This window comes from Neopsephotus bourkii, unplaced genomic scaffold, assembly GCF_033783945.1.
Source record: "Neopsephotus bourkii isolate Nb327-2 ecotype Australia unplaced genomic scaffold, CSIRO-AGI_Nbou_v1 NB_1067, whole genome shotgun sequence".
Taxonomy (NCBI): Eukaryota; Metazoa; Chordata; class Aves; order Psittaciformes; family Psittacidae; genus Neopsephotus; species Neopsephotus bourkii.
Genome location: NW_026901555.1, coordinates 2,855,998 through 2,873,072, shown reverse-complemented (window position 1 = coordinate 2,873,072; position 17,075 = coordinate 2,855,998). Strand labels below are relative to the sequence as shown.

Here is a 17,075-nt window from a genome sequence, read left to right as displayed (position 1 = left end):
CACGGACCTCAGTGCTGCTCTACTGCAGAGCTGCTTTCGGGACCTCCGGGGCTTGCAGACCCCAATCCCAGCTGTCTTTCCCCATGTTTCTCTCCTTGAAACCTTGAATGCCTCTTAGACATCAGACAAAGCCATCACCTGGCAGCTTTTTCCCAATCTCCTTGCACAATGCACTGTTTTCCCAGGTAGCGCAGAGGAAGGTGAGGAGGAGGATGGGATGCAAACCCTGTTTGCATCCCAGGCTGGAAGGGTTGGTTCTGCTTCAGATCTCCCCACCTGAATGTGGGATTGCTTTCTGCCAAACAAAAGCCAGTCATGGGGCTTAGCAGCTACCCTCACAGTTGATATCTACGTGAGAAAATGCAGATTTGCCTGTTCCATAGCTGATTCAGGATGCAGGAGCAGCTCAGCCACAGAAGTATAGATACGCAGCACGGAGGGATATTATTCAAAGAGCAAGCTTTGTTCAAGGAGGCAAATAAAAAGTATGGGAAAACATCAAAAGGAGAGGGATATTCTGAGAAGAAAAAGGGCTTTTACTGAGTATCAGAAAGAGAAGTCATCAGTGCCTCTAGCCCATACATCTCGTGGAGCTGCTGACCTTCAATCCAGGCAAACTCTGCTCCTTGCTGAGGTCAGAAGTTGTATTTGCTTTTCGAGAAATGCCTCAGCGCTGCGGTCTCCTTTATCCAAAAGCAATAACCTCATGTTTCTTGGGGAGGAGAAGGGAAGGGAAGACAATTGCAGGCTGAAACTGGTATGGAATAGCTGCTTAAACACAGCCCCCTGCACTTGCAAACCTCCTAATCACAGCTGGGTAAGGCAGAGCTGCCAAGTCCCGCTGTCACAGGAGCAGGGCTGCTCAGCAATGGTTTCATGCCAACCGATGACAAAAGCCAAGGAACCAGGGGTTCCTGACATTATGGCTAGATGCTTAACCAGCAGAAGCTGCTCACCCAGGAAGCCCAGTGCTCTGGAGATGGATCCTGGGCTGAAAGTCCGATCCACAGCCTGGGTCCTGATTGCCCCAAGTGAAGAAGGGAGAGGTTGGAGGCTCGGAAAGCAGCTTAAAAGCTGTCAGGTAGAAAAGTGGGAAAAGTTCTCAATTTGAAACTACAGAACGGGCTTAGCCTGCTTTCAGAATCCGGAGAAATTTCAGGCTCACCTTGCTATTTTCCCCCACCCTTTTCCTTTATGTGGAAGGTAGATGTCATTATTCCCTTAACTATTTGTGTGCAAAGTATGCAATAGCCTCTTTTAAAAAGAGGGGGGTTTATTCAATTAGCTGCATGTTTCATCGACGAGACAGACACGTAAAGCAGCTGAAAGAAGAAAGGCATTTCTGAATACCTACATGGATAAAGAGCAGAGATGAAAAGCAGATGTTGGAGGCAGCTGTGTAAAACAAATACTGAATAGGCCAGAAAAGGGATCATAAAGAAATAACATCCCAGCAATATGCTTCATGAGCACCATCTCTGCATTACTGTTTATAGCAGTCAGGTTTTGAGCTAGCCAGGTCTGCAGACACCACCTTTTGCCTCCCTGTTAATGCTTTGCCAGTTTGTAGCCATGCCAATACCCCAAAACTGCCCAGAGCACCAAGAAGGCATCGCTCCAGCTACCTCTGGGGCTGGGTGATGGCTCTATGCAACCACCTGATAAATGTGCAAACTTCACTGTCCCCTCAACGTTATTTACTTGTTGTAGAAATACATGCTTAGAAATGCTGATCCTCACTGCAAGATAGTATCTAGGGAGCCAAATATGCTGCCTCCAAACAAACAAAGTCACATACAAACTCATCAGGTAAATGCATTCGGAACAGCTAAAGCTGTGAAGCTAAAAAAGCTAAGGCTGTATTAAACCCATATTTTTTTTGCTGAGAATCTCAATTTGCAGGTTTAAGCATGATTTTCAAGCAGCAGAGGGAGCATATGAAAAGCAAAGAGCAACACTTCCCACTTGCCTTCAGTGCAGACACCAATACGTGCATGATTTGCTCTACAGCCCTGAACGCCGTTTTACGTGGGCTCGTTCTGCAGTGCCCGTGCATCACACAGGGTCAGAAACCTGGCTGAAGCGAGGGCAGTCACACACAAGCTTCTGTGCTGCCCCACTTTGCCAAAAGGGCTCTTCTTCCCTCACTTCACAGTATGTGCTCACAGGAATTGCACAAGGGGCAATCAAGTCTTATTGCTGTATTCAGTTGCCTCATACAGGTATTTCTGAGGACTGCAGATGGTTTCAGCCCAAGTTTAATACAAAAGAAACGTCATCTTTTTTTCCCCTATTAAATAAAAGCTAAAATATAATAACTGCATTAAAGGATGCTGCAGAGATCTGGTGATTAAGTGCACCGTGAGACTCTTTATCCTACTCAGTACAACATAAAACTTTAGTCCAGTTCCTGAGATACAAAACTGCTTGTCATGGTACGTTCCTCTTTGACACTAATGTTGAAGATGCCACGTTTCATTGTCTGCAGTAATTCTCCAAGGGGAGAAAGGCAGGCAAAGAAAATAGTTTGGCATCTGACCAACTATTCAAAATATTTAACAATGACCTTGAGAATTAGAAAAGGGCCATTAAAAACCCTTGTTTCAGGAAAAAAAGAAAGGACAAAAATGTGCTTCCTTGCAGAATCTGGTACTGATGCATGTTTACTGCAAAGTTTATCTCAGATATGCTCTGTATACAATGAAAATGAGCTTGAATAAGAAGGAAAAGGAAGCAAGTTTAACTCCTTGTCTTAGAATTACTCTGTGACCCTGCCTGCGTTTGGAAATTAATTCAATTTCCAGAATACCTGATCACTTCATTCCAAAGAGTCAACCAGTTGCCCAGAGCAAGGAGAGGAGCAAGACACCACACTTATGCTCAGGTGGAAACTTTTCTGATTTATGAAAAGGATATTTATGGTTCATTGAATTTACAGCAGGTCCAGCTGGCAGAGTAGATAAGCCATGGATCTGCCTTCGACAGCACCACTCGAGGTGATGCTCTCAAGTGAATATACCAAAGGCAGCAGCTTCAGCAGCTTCTGGGTGAGGGCAGATCATGTGCAGAAGCCCAAGAAACAAGATCAGAGCTCCCTGGCATTGACAATGCACTCTTGGGTACAAGTGGCAGTGAAGGACCCAGGCAGGGTGTATCAAGTCTCATTTATCCTTTATGGTTTCCCATCCCTATGTTGTAGAGGGAGTGTATTTGGCTAAAGGGAGCAGCAAGACACTTCCCTGGACACCTAAAATGGGAACAACAGGGCCATCGAGTTGGGGATGGAGGTGGGAGAAGGGGTTTCATGTCACCCTGGGGTCCCTGTTCTCTAGGTGTTGGGCACAGATGGTTATAGGTTGGTGCTTTGCCCATCACCGTGCCTTCCAGCTATTAAACTACAACTGCTTCTACTCTGTATTTTCAGAATGCATCTCTAACACTTAGTACTGTTTCTAAACACAAACACAAGTTCACATTTTAAGGCTTATTTTGCACAAAGATTTTAATTTAATTGGTGTGCCGTGGCCTGTATGCTGCTGTGAGACATTGTCTATGGTTAAAACGGTTACTTTCCTCTTCTAGCGACCTTAAAAACGACCCCTGGAGAGCCAGGTGTTGCTCTGTGTTTCTTCAGCATGGTTTCTGTGGTCCAACAGACAGGAAAGAGGAGCTTTCTGATGGGGAGACCCCATTTGTCCTTTCAGACTGGTGCAGTAGGCTACTTAATGTGAGGCTTTCTTTAAGCACTGTGAAGCTGCATGACTTCTTTTTCCCATATTATCGGGCCTGCTAGATTTCCTTGTATTTCTTAGGTGTAGCCCTGGAGGATGAACCCACACGAGAGGCTTGGGGAAGCACAGATGTGCCTTGGTTCAAACTGCAAAGAAATGTGGGTGTTTCCAACTGGGAAAGCTCAGAACAGGGTAAGAGGGCAGATGTGGTAGCCTGTGCTACTCAAGGTCAGATAACTATGACTGTGCTTTAACCTCTGATAATGCTTACCTGCCTTTTTATGGACTATAGACTGTCAGCTGCTTACTCATGTCCCAGGAGCACATAAACTAGAAAAGAAACCATAACCACCTTGGTTTTGCCAGCACAAGACTGTTTCAGTCTAGGCATTTAGTTTCTGCCATGGCTTTTTGTACACAGTGGACCTTCCCCAGCTCCCAGTCACTCAGTGATGCTCTTCCCATAGGTTAACAGAGGGATACGGGAAATGTCAAATAGCTTCCAGACTTCCAGCCCCAAGCCACAAAAAGAAATAAACCAAATAATTTAGCTTATGGTACACTCTCCACTAAATGCCCTTGTATACTCCTACATTTCTGCTCCATTTGGAGGAGCTCCCTGCTCCACCAGGACCTGTGTTATCCGTCTTTCTAGTGTAGCACTGCCCAAGCTTGCACCCATGCTTAGCTTTTATAGACCTAGAACCAATCTTCCTCACAGATACAGCATTTTTTTTTCCCCCAAAACCTGTGTTTTTAGGAAAAGAAAAAAAAAACAAAACCCAACAACCAATCCTAAAACCAACAATATTTTTTTTTATCATCTTGTACCTCTTATGAGGCTGTAGGAAACTGCGTCATGCATCAACACTTCAAAGTGTTATTAAAATAAAGATCAAAACAAGCACTCTGAATCTAAAGAGCACGTAGAAAGTTATACAAACAACCCCAAGGAGATGCAGCAATGCCACTAGTCTTTGCAGGGCCTCTGCTGAGCCACAGTATGCCTTAGCAGACAGCAGCGTTTTGTGTAAGTCTGGTCAAAAAGACCCATCAAGGGAAAAGGCACATAGAAAGTGATCAAGGTAAGAGTCAGCCACACAGCAAGTGGCTTGCCCATGGCCTCCGGGACTGGCCATCTCCAAAGCTCAGATTTGTTCAGTTTTGTGTGACCTGCCAAGAAATGGATGAATTAGGCACATGCACCTAAACTCCTGTTCACCCCAAGATGAGTGCAACATGCCCCTTTTCTTTGTGATTCAAGACTAAAAATCTGCCTGAAATTCACCCGAGCACCTGGAAGCATTTCTCACTATCTTTATACCTACACACCCATTCAATCTTAATTCCCTGTAATTTTCATACAATCATAGAAACATAAAATGGTCTGGATTGGAAGGGACCTTAAAGCTCATCCAGTTCCAACCCATTCCCACAGGCAGGGACACCTTCCACTAGAGCAGCTTGCTCCAAGCCCCTGTGTCCAACCTGGCCTTTCATAAAATGTACACCTTATGATGCAATTTTTTTTCTGTAATATATGCATTACTTTTTAACCCATGTGATGTGTTAAATGATTAGCATTGTCAACAACATGATTTCAATACAGTTTTTTGGATGACTTTGTGAACTGGTTGCCAGCTGGACAGAATATGGAACCTAGATCCAACTTTCTATTAAATGGTTTTCAAAGAAAACAGGATTCCTTTAGGTATATTGAAAGTTTTCCTAAGATTTTAATTGCTTTTCCCCTCTATCCTCAGTTTTGGCATCTGACATGGATCCATCTGGAGTTGCTGATGGATGGTAGGGACCTGGGGGGTCAAAAGAGCATGCTGAAGACAAAACCTCCACCAACAGCTGTCAGGCATCACTGTTAATGAAGGAGAAGAGAAGCAAAGATTGTATCTGTATAGCACAGACAGAGAACCAGCTTATCTTGAATATTAAGGCCACAAGTTAAAATAGGGTTTGTTAGCAGAATAAAATCAGCGAGCCCCTCCAACAGTGGGCCCAGTGTCAGTCCCAGGGGAGCTGTGGCCGCAGCTGTGGTGACGTGACACCAGTGTGGCTGAGCACCGGCCAGGCTGGCAAAGTCCCTCGTGTACGAAACGCCAAACACGTCCACCTCGTACTCAGAAGATAAAGCACATGCTGGGGGTTGCACAAACAACAAGGAACAGGCACACGCGGCTGCGTTAATCACTTACATGTGCCTATTAGTGAAAAAGGCTAAAAGGAAGGGAAAGATCAAGCGGGGCTGGACTTCCCTTCCTACTTTGCAGCAACAACTATAGGTATGTTTTAAATCCTGAGTGCATGAGCTGTGCTGTCACGTGCTCGGGGCCCACGCTGCTCACTCACCACGGGGGCGCTGAGCATCCACGCGCCGGCCAAGGAACGCTGGCCGAACCCTCCACAGCCCTGGAACGTGTTCAGGGAGGAAGGAAAGCCGGGGTGAGAGCTACAGCCACCCAAGTGAGCTGGGTTTTCTGCTCCTAGAGAGTTATCCCTTGCTACAGACAACCTGTTGGTCTCTGCCTGTGTCTGTAAGGACATCCACTACAGCGCCCTATGTTACACAGGGACCAAGGCAGCATTAGTGCAGAGTAAGACTTCACCCAACACGAGGACAAGAACAACTAATTGGGAATAATCCCGTGAAGCAGGACTGCCCCGCTGCTGGTTTTCAGTGCAGGTCTGTGCTGCAGCGTGACTCAGGGCGATGCTCGCTTCAAGCTGTTCCAGCAACTTATCCCTTCAGAAAAATGTATCACCCAGAAAGCAAACAGAGACCGCTCAGCCTTAGCTGCAGCTGTGGTGCTGGCTATGGGAAGTGTTTTATAGGTCTGCCTAAATATTTGGGTTTCTGCTCTCTTGCACGTTTCCATCAGCCTCCTAGTCATCCTGTAAAAATAGAAATCCCTCTTCTAAGGAGATAATTAACCAACGCTGAGCAGCTGCTAGGAATCAAACATGGCAAAAGACACCGAGCCCAACAGTGCTCATAGCCAGCTGCATAATATTACAGTTTCCTACCAAGGTCTTTCCTCAACATTAAGGCAAAAATAAAAAGATAAATGAAGACATCACAAATCACGCAGCATCCATTTGCTGTTTTCTGATACAATTTTAGTATGAAGCATGCCTTGTGCAGTCTAGCTTGTGAATGGAGTCAAGCAATGCCTGAGACCTTTTTCATGGGGGACTGGAGTACCCAAACAACCCCCTCGGTCTCTGCAGCCCCTCAGGGAGACAGGTCGGGATTTCACCCTGTGGATGGCTACACCTCTTGCTGTGCAGCTCTTCAAAACCCAGGTACAGCCCCTGATCATTGTCCTGGACACATCCATGAGAGAAAACACTTGTCAAAGAGATGATGAAATCAGACAAAGGGACATGCTGCCTGGGGCCATCTGCTCCACTGGGCTGGATGAGCACAGAGAGAGAGGAATCACTGTTGGCCACTGAATAACTTCCAGTGTGGTTTGGGTAAGCTTGTTCGCTTTGTCTGTACCTCCTCCTCCGTTGTTAAGCAACCGGTTACCATTACTGACATGCAGAGAAACGATCACCCGGACTACCAGATATGTCAGATAGGAAGCAACGTATTGGAAAGTGATCTGGAAAAAAGGTTTCGTATTTAAAGCTGACCATGGTGACAGCTGGGAGGCTGACCGCGTGCCTCTCCTAATCAAGATACCAACGAAATCTGGTTGTTTCGTTTGCTCTGGCTTCCCAGAGAAATCCCATTATTTCAGGTAGCAATCTGCTGTGACAGCACTGCACAGGTTGCTTGTCCTCTTATTTTTTAGGGGGGGATAAGTCTGTGAGAGCAAGCTATATATGAGCATTAAAAGAGAAGCCTCCAAGCTAAAATTGCCAGAATAGTTAACGAGTTACACAACCGCAGCTCACTTTTCAGTGCTATATGAAAAGCAGAAGGAGAACACATTTGCAGTGACCCTCAGAGACAGAATTTGGCAAAGCACTAAATGCTCTTGGTGAAATAAAACAGTTGGGGGAAAGACATGCCCTGCAATCCTTTTGCTTATGATATCAAGTAAAATATTCAATACCCTTCAGAGGCTGAAAGACTCTGCTGTTTTTGGATTAAAATGAATTGATTCAACTGTAAATTAACAGCAGATGACTTGTGGGAGTGTTTATTCCCATATTTACAGTTTTGGGCTGTCACTCTTTAGAAGCATTAGAGCAGAAGGCACCTTGGCAGGGGCTCACCTGGAGCTCTGGGTAGGCAGCAAGAGCCACAGCTACTGCACCCGGTCATGGCCATCCCTTGGCAATACCACTCCAGGTCCCCCCTCCCTAAATACATAAGTGCAAGCTTAAAAATAAGCAGATGCTCAACGTGTGTAAGGGGCTGGGGGCTGACTGAGCTCGTGCTGAAGCAGTTTGCCAACTCAAAGCCCCAGCCCCACACTGGCAGAGAACGGGTATTTACAAAGCCCAGGTGAGCCCTGACCGCAGCTGGAACAGCACTTCATAAACCCACGGCACAGCCGGCGGCTGCCGACAGCCGTGAGAGCTGCTCAGCCTCAGGTAGAGCAGCAAGGGCCCTATCCTGCCTGCTGCGAGTCTCCAGGGCCAGCTTTGCCATGGATTTACATCTTGGCACAGCTCTGAATGCGGGCAAAGCACACACGCTGAAGCAAGCTGAACTTTTACTCAGCTGGTTTCAAAGGTTATTGCAAAGAAACCTCCTAATTCTCTCATCTTCCGATAAACCAGTCCTGCTCTGCCTCACCCCTCTCTTCCTATATAAAGTCTGCGTGTGAACAGTTGTTAGAAGTGAGATCTCTACCAAAAGAGGTTCACAACTAAGCACCACATGCCTGCTTCAGCAATGCCTCCTTCCCTCCCAGCACTCAGTGCTCTGCTGCTCTTCCTTTGCAAGTTGCCTAGGCATTTTGGGCGCCTGCTTAGGAAGCCTTAGTGCCAGAGGGTGCAGAAACCAAACACTGCCTCTCCAAAGACTGCCTGCTCTGTTTTGTACTAGCAATCTGGAATCACAGTGGTAATTTGATGGCTTCTTTTTCAAAGGGAAATGAGTTATCAGAGCTTCTAATGTAATCCCCTTCCCCATGACTTGGATTTCATTGGAGAGAGGTCAGAGGAAGGCTGTCCCCCCACCATCCCACCACCTCCTACCTCAGTCATTCCCAAATTACCCCAAGGGTTTGCAGACCTGCAACCCCCCAAGCCCATCTCAGATGGAGACGAATCCTGGTCCCTGCAGCGTTAGGCTTAGGGATGCTTAGGGATGACAGGCTTAACAGTGCTGCAGTTAAACCTGGCTTCAGCTCTTCCTTAACCAAACTCCTGTTTGACCTTGTCTAAGGTCTGAAATGAAACAGCAGAACTGCACAGCCAGCTCTGCGGGAGGATTACGCACTCATGTCACCGGCCTGTTGCAGTAGCTGGAATTTCCACACTTGCTAGGAAGAGCGGGTGGCATCCTCCTGCTCCCTTCCCCTGCCCCCAGAAATGTGGAATTTCATCTGACAATTAACACCACACTGGGGGCCCAATCTGACTTTTTCTCAGGCAACAACAATTCATCCAATGCAATGCAATTAGCATTGCATCCACTGCCCCTCTCAGATACGCTGCGGGATGGCTGCATGCCCAGCAGCCCTTCATTCACAGTCTCATTGCTGCTTGGTGCAGAGCTGGGACAACTGGACCCATTCATCACGTAGCTGGTAAGTGAGGCTTGAATTATCACGCAGAACTTATCCTCACAAATGCACCTGTGGGCTGTTGCTGGTTGACAAGTGCTTGTACCTCAGATGGTGGCTGAGGACAGGCAGCAGAAGCAAGACTCCTCTCCTGTGCAGTTCAGAGTGGCTGCCTTATCTGGCCACACGGGTTCTCCTCCCTGCCCTCAGCACCACTGCTGTAAAAGCAACGAGAGGCAAACCAGAAATAGCTAATGCTCTCCATGGTAACATACAGCAAACTCTGGGAGCCGGCGCGTCTGCCAGCGGTCTGTGGGAGTGAACTGATTCCCACTACGTGACCTGGGTTTCCGTGCGAGTTCAAACGGCGCCTGCAGCTCCTGGGCAGCTCAGCCCGCTGCGCTCCGTGCAGGGACACCTGAGCTCAACAAAGTCCCTCAGTGCTAGAACAGTGCAGGGCTGTCGGCCCTCCCTGCCTGGCAGGCTTCATCCTCAGCGGAGTTAATTAGCACGGGATGAGCTTGAGCTGCCTCTTGAGCCATAGCTCAAATCTCTGCACAGCACTACCTTGTAATATAGACACACAGTGATAGACCCAGCATCCCCACCACAGCAGTAAAAGTAGGTGTATCTGGGGTATTTGTTTCTAATGCAAGGCCATGCGTGCAAATGCAAACAAACCCCACAAAAACTCACATAGATGTTTAAAAGGCTCATTATGTTTTAGGGTACCCATTCTGACAAGAGAGCTGACCTCCAGGTGCTGAGCACCCGCTTTCTGAAAAACAGGTCTCCACAGTGCTCACAGCCTCCTGTTGACCATCCCAGGTACTGATTTCGGATAATCAACCACTCAAAATCCAAACACACACATCTAAATGGACCCTGCTTCTGTCTTATTTGTAAGAGGGAGGCAACCAGGGAGAGGAACACAAAATATCATGTTACTTATCTCATTAGAGGCAGGGGGAACACAGACGTCACTATGTGACAGTATGTGCACACACAGGAACAGAGAAAGTAAGAGTAGCATCCTAAAAACCTAACATCAGCCCTGCCAGATCCTTCTTTTGAAGAGTAAGAGAAGAAGAGGGCATGAAAAATCTGCATCAGCCCTCTGGAGGAGATGATATTTGCTACTTCTAGAGCTGAAGAGTCAATCAGCAAAGGCAGAGGCAAACTGCCCAGAGAGAAAAGCTGTGGACACTCCTTAGATGCCTTTCTCTAAAACTGAAAGAGAAAAGAATGATGGGGTTTATGGTTTAGTGTCTCAGGATTTTGGTTTTGAGCAGATGGGAAAACTGCATGTTAGACAAGAGCCCAGAGTGTGGGTAACCCAGAAGTATGGCTGTGTCCAGAAAATGTTGGATTTAAGCTCACATCAAATGCTGCCAACGATTCCTCCTGCTCAGGCAGGCTTGGTGCTGCCGTGACAGATGGATGCAGTTCTCCAAAGAGTTAAAGTCAACCAAGGCTTTGTTATATTGTTTTGCAGTCATTTCAGAGCCATAAAGCACAGCTGAGCTTCCTCTGAGTTTATGGCTTTGGATCGCATGCTCTTGCCCAGACTGTATCTCTTAGTATTTATACCTTCTTGCTGCTTGGCACCAGTTTCAAGTACCTTTTCCAGAAGCCCAATTTGCTTGGTTTTAGGAAAAAAATCTCTCAAGTTTTCATCAGGTTCAGTTCCCACCAGTAGCTCAGTAATCTAATCTGCTTCACTGGAAAACGTAGACATCATCTTACTAAACTAACAGATTGCCTGTCATTAAAGCCTCTTCAAGGAATTCCCTTGAGACACTGAAGTGGTGCTTTGCACCATCTAGCAGGGCTAAACACACGGAGCTGTGACTCCCCTCAGGCAGTTGGACTAAATGATAGTTTTAGGTCCCTTCCAACTGAAATAGTCTATTCTAATCTCTAGTCTACTTTTACGATGTGCTCAGCTGCAGGAGCCCAAAACCCCACAGATAGGAGCTCCCCTACATCTCTTCAATGACCTTTCTGCCCTGCAGAATATCCTGTTCTGAATCAGAAACATGGATTTCTTTATGACAGAAGTAGCTAGTTCTTCAATATATAGAAAATAATGTTTATTCTCTAAGTTATCCACAGAACAGCTGTTAGTCAAAACACTGATACCGTTGTGAGACTGCAAGAATGTGTTACAGGATTGGCTTTCCACTAATACAGAGCCAGGAAAAAAGCAGTGAAGAAGTCTAAGTTTACCTGAAAATCAAGCCAAATGAGTTTTTCTCTCACTCCTTCTGTGTGCGTCTGTAATGGAGTGAGTTTGAATCTGGAGGCATCAAATTCGTAGCATTTATTTAACAGTTAAAATGTTAAACATGGACTGAAAAAGCAGAGCTCTTTAAAAGATTTCATTGAACGTTGTTTTTCCTTGCAGTCTCCTTTGCCTGTGCAAAGTGCACGTAAGCCTTTTTACAAGCAGTCTATTCATAATGACACTGGCTACTAGATCACCCTCTGCTCACAAAGTTGTTGGTCCAGCTCCAGCCCCCTGGCATCATTAAAGGGTTTGTGTGTGGTGGACATGCTGTGGGCTCCTTTCATCTCTCAGCCTCCGTCTGGGCTATTTTCAAACTCCAGGTTCAAGTGCTGTGCTGGGATTGCCATGCCCTGCTTGTTTGTGGAGCTCGGCTCAGCTCGCAGGCGGAACAACCTCAGTGCTTGATATAGCATCCATGGTCAAGAGCTCAGAGTGTGCTCAGAATCAATGCAGCTGAAGAAATCCTCCCAGGTAGATTAAGAAAAACTCACCCAAAACCAAATGCTGCATCAATTGATGGAAAGCCTTTGAACAAGCTGGGCAGAAGCCAGGGTCCTGCGTGCTCCCTGGTCAAGACATGGGGAGCTTTGGTGAGCAGAGATTTTGCTGTGTCTGTGTTCCAAGGCTATTTCTGTGGCACTTGGTGGGTTTTTTCTATAATTTGTCCCACTTTGTGTAGCAGGTTAGTGCAGCATTCCCTTCTGCTCACTCCCTGGGAGCACCAGCTCCTCGCTGAGGGATAAGGAACCACAAAGTTCCCTTCTTCTCTCCCTTTCCAGTTTTGAGCCTCCCTTTGGAGAATAAGGACACAGGCATCATACTCTGTGCTTCTGCCAGTACAAAGATGCTTGTGCCCGCAAGCCAGGAAAAGCAGCATCACTTTGTCTGTGCCTCTGAACGGAAGCACAGCTCCCTCCCAGCACACCAGTGACTGCTCTCCCCAAAGGCGCTTTTGCTGGGTTTTGGCCCTGCTCTCACACATGCAGCCAGGCCAGGCTCTGCTCCAGCTCTTTCTTGCCTAGATGTCTCTGGAGCAAAGCTGAGACACGTGCAACCGTGCCAGGAGCACAGGTTGAGGTTTTGCAGGTGAGGTGATGCATCCAGCCATGCTGCAGGGCACACAGCCTTGGGCTGCTCCCAGTGCTTCCCTAGAAAGATCTTGAAAATGCTCTATACCTGTATGTACGTCAAGTAACCCCAGGAGTGAAACAAATGCTCATTTAAGCCAGTAGATTATGAGCTAGTACCCACATTTCAAATCTCTTTTCCTCTACACTATAAAGCTAAGTGATAACAGCTCCCAAATTGCATTTCAAACTTTCCTCAAAAACTGTCTCAAGAATCTCCATTGCTGTCCTTGCTCTAGAAACCCTTTGAAACGTGTGAAGGAACAAACCCTCTGAGATAGAGAAAGTCTTTGTAAAGACTTCGCCAGCTTTTCATGTCCTCAAACCTGCTGCTTTTCATCCTGCGCACATGGAGTGCTCTGCAGTATCAATTTAGATACCTCTGCTCTCTCCAGACATCTGAGGTTAAGACACTAGGTAGGAAGCAAATTCTAAATGACAGCATGTGAGATTGTTTTTACTTGCAGAAGCAACTCGTACAAGCCAACAAAATGGTCTCAAACCCTTGTCTGTGTCAATGCTGCCAGGGCAGTTCAGCAAAACACAGCTACTTTTTACATTAAAACCTTCCTCATCCTTTCCTGAGGAGTTCTACCTTAAGTGAAACTCCTTTTGTGCAGGCTTGGTAAATCTGTCACGGCTCAAAACATGTCACACTTTTCAGAATAAGGTGTATGGAGAACTGTTGTTTTGAATCATAAACAGCACAAATACTTTCCAGTTACCCTCATCCAGTGCTTCTAACCTATTGATGCTGGTGTAGATACAGCTATACAATCCATTGGTGGGGCTAAGAAACACACATCAACCAAGGAAGCCTTGGAGTTAGCATGAGTTTTGTGAACACAGATGTCCACCCGTGAACTACAAGGTCCAAGATCTAGTTGTGATGGCTCCGGGATTTGATCCTTCTGCAGAGCGCTCCCTCACAATGTAACTTACATAGAAATCAAAGTGAATCACAAAAACCACCCAGGAATCTACACACCTTTAGAGTCAGGCTTTCCCTTACTTTCTCCAAGCAACCATGCTGCACATTTCCAAAGAGGTGATGTAAAATACCCGATCACTTCTTTGTGGATCCCCTGGCGTTTGAAGGTCCCCCCTCCGCCAGTAGATTTGTTGGAAACAGTAAACTGTGATTCCTTGCCAGATCCTCAGATCCTGCCCCAGCCTGCTGCCGGCATGCAGGGGGGCTGCGCTGCCGCGGGCGGTGGAAAAGCCTCGCAGCATGCCCCGCTACCCACTGCCAGGCTGCCTAGTTCAACACGGCAATGACGTCTTGATTAGGAAAAAGTAAACATCAATAAATGTTAGAGACCAGCAGCTGGCAAATCTATACATAGGAAAACAAATAAGCACGAGTTTTGATTGTTCGAGTTCACAGCAGAGATTACTTACCTTGGCAGATACATATTCAAGACATAGAGCTTGTAATTCCTTAGCTAGTGCTAACCAAAACCATGTGTTTTCTAAAATGAGGGGAAAGTTTAACTCCAATGCTGTGCAAAAACAGAGCTCTGGTCATAACTTGTGCTCATAGCAAAACTAAACTGAAAAGGGCCAAGCAAAAGGGTTCCAGAGAGGAGAATAGCAAAGACTGAGAAGCAGCTTAGAAGAAAAGCTTGTGGGAGTTACAAACCCACGCTGGGGATGGAGAGAACATGGCCACTTAACAATTATACCCATGGCAACATGGGGTGCAGAACAGGGTATATAATCATGATGAGAAGTTATGGTGCTTCCCATCACTTCAGGTGTGGCAGTAACTCAGAAAACAAAGCAGCGGCCGTTTTCACAGCTCCTTTCCCCCTTAGGAAGTGAGCCATAGTGCAGGGCTGGCCACGTGCTTCCCCTTCTCCACTGCCAGCTGTGCTGCAGCATCATGTTTAACAAACTGAAAGCTCTGTTGCTATAAGGGGTCTAAGAACTTTAAATCAGCTTGCTCTCATGTGATCCTCATGCAACCCAAACCAGTTGCAGTGGTAGAGAAGCTGAGTTCACGAACTGGGTTTCTCCTTCCATCAGGTAGCTTTATTAGATTCTTCCTTCTTCCTTCTCCAGAGAAAGTACCATCATGGTTGCAAAGCTGCTGCAGCCACTGCTTACCACCCCAAAAGCCCTCAATTCTATTTGATTTCCTACAGATGGTATTGTGTTGGTGCTGCTGAATGCTTGGACTGTCATTTGGTGACACGGCTCTCATGAAAAGATAACGTGGTCAAAAATAAACAAAAGCACATGAAAAAGAAAGAGAGTGGGAATGCACAGCACATTGAATCCGGGGCTGTGCTCACCACCAGCCGGGCCAGCAGCCACTGCTCTGCCTTGGCAGCAGCTCCCCAAGCGCAGCACGGAGTCAGAGCAGGCAGCTGCCAGAGTAACGTGCAAAGTGCCCGTGCGATTAAAGATGCGCTCCTCTTTGTTATAAATCAGCAGAAGCCAAGTTTAAGTGTGAAGAGCCGGCAAGAAGGAGAAATTAGGGAAAGAAAAAGGCTACAGTTTTCTATCACTCACACTGCAAGCAGATGGCCTGCCAATACTGGAGCAGGGGACCCTAGCCAAAGAGGTGAAATCATCCTTCTCAAGGGATCGTAGAATAGTTTGGGTTGGAAGGGACCTTCAAAGACCACCTAGTCCAAGCCTCTGCAATGAGCAGGGGCATCTTCAACCACATCCAGCCTGGCCTTGAATGTCTCCAGGGATGGCGCATCCACCACCTCTCTGGGCATCCTGTGCCACTATTTTACCACCCTCATTGTAAAGAATTTTTTCCTTGCATCCAGCCTGAATCTCACCTCTTTTTGTTTCAAACCATTACCCCTCATCACAACAGGCCCTGTTGAAAGTCCTTCTCCATCTTCATTACAGCTCCTTTTTAAATCCTGAAAGACCACAGTAAGGTCTCCCCAGAGTCTTCCTTTCTCCAACACTTAGAAATAAGTCATTACTCCAAGGTGGAGAACCACGTGCTTGGCAGTCAAGGGCAGCGTCTGCCAAACAGCTGTGATGAAGAAGGGGGGCGATGAGGAATTTAAAAGCAGTTCAGCAGGATTTGGAAGGTGGTAGGAGCGGTGGTTTGGGAAAGCAAAAGAAAACACAAAGAGGGGAGAAAATGTTTACAGAAGAGGTGTAACAACGACTTGACAGAGAAGGGAGAGTCTCTGGCAACTATTTCTAGTCGGAAAAATGTTAGTGGGATCAAAGCAGCGCTTAGGGAGGCTCTGCTCCTTTTCAAACTGCTTTGAATGAACCACACTCAGTGAAAGTGACAGTGGTAAACTCCTTAAACAGAGAGTTTGTAATGTAACTGTGCTATTTAAAGACGTGTCAGCATTAGGATAAATATAGCATCCCCTAGTAACGGTCCGAGAGGCCGCTTCAAATTCACGGGAGTATATAGATATATCACATGCTCCACTGGAGTCCAGCCATGGCACTGCCACAGCAAGAGCTCCCAAAGTAGTCTGAAACCAGCACTGAGGAGCCACTCCAAACCACTCCAGTCCCACTGCCCTGCAGAGCACCTCTCAGAGGAGACACAGCACACAGACCACATGTAGTTGTTAAAGTTATGGAGGAGATGGGGTGACAACCCCAAGGACCTGGACACATTCCAGGCTATTTAATTGCTTTCTGTCCCTGTGAATTCCTCTGGTGCTTCCCTTTGGGTGTGCTGTTTTGTGCTTCCTGCCCTGAATCACAGCACTGTGCAGCTGGAGCCGGATCCCCCCTGGCGCAGACCTGAGAGCCTGACAGAAGATGTTGGCCTGATTGAAAACTCATTGTTCTCCAGTCCTACAAAGGAATTGTATCTGCAGCTCCTGCAGAAGAGCTGCCTCTCCTGAGGGCTGGGATCTGCCTTGCAGCCCAGCTCACCACCGTACAGCAAAAGCAACTTCACTGCAAGCAGGGAAATCACACACAGCAAGCCTTTTTATCTTCCACATGAAGTTTGTCTGAATCACAGAATCCCAGGTTAGAAGGGACCTCAAGGATCATCTGGTCCAACCTTTTTAGGCAAAACATGACATCTGCAATGAAATGGATAGGGGTATGCACATGCAGAGGTGATGAATAAGGAAATTCATCACCTTCCTGTGCTGAAGGATATGCGGGAGGCTGTCAGGGCTGCTGCTGCTGGAACAGGGTGATGTTGCTGCTGGGACAGGGTGATGTTGCTGGTGGCACAGCCTCTCCTCTCAGCCTTTACTGTGCAAGCAGC

The 17,075-nt window shown here is 46.9% G+C and overlaps 2 long non-coding RNA genes across 2 annotated transcripts in view; one reads left to right on the top strand and one right to left on the bottom strand.

Moving 5' to 3' along the window:
• The first annotated feature begins 461 nt into the window (after positions 1-461).
• LOC133216869 (uncharacterized) lies at positions 462-5,980 on the top strand. The gene is made up of 3 exons (XR_009726743.1): positions 462-1,081; positions 3,813-3,923; positions 5,495-5,980. It is a non-coding gene; the product is annotated as an uncharacterized LOC133216869 (long non-coding RNA).
• Positions 3,341-17,075, bottom strand: part of LOC133216870 (uncharacterized) — a 51,531-nt gene continuing 37,796 nt past the window's right edge. Inside the window, exons 2-3 of the long non-coding RNA XR_009726745.1 lie at positions 4,003-4,061; positions 3,341-3,903 (exon numbers count right to left, since the gene is read on the bottom strand). This is a non-coding gene — a long non-coding RNA (uncharacterized LOC133216870). The remainder of the gene's footprint in view (positions 3,904-4,002; positions 4,062-17,075) is intronic.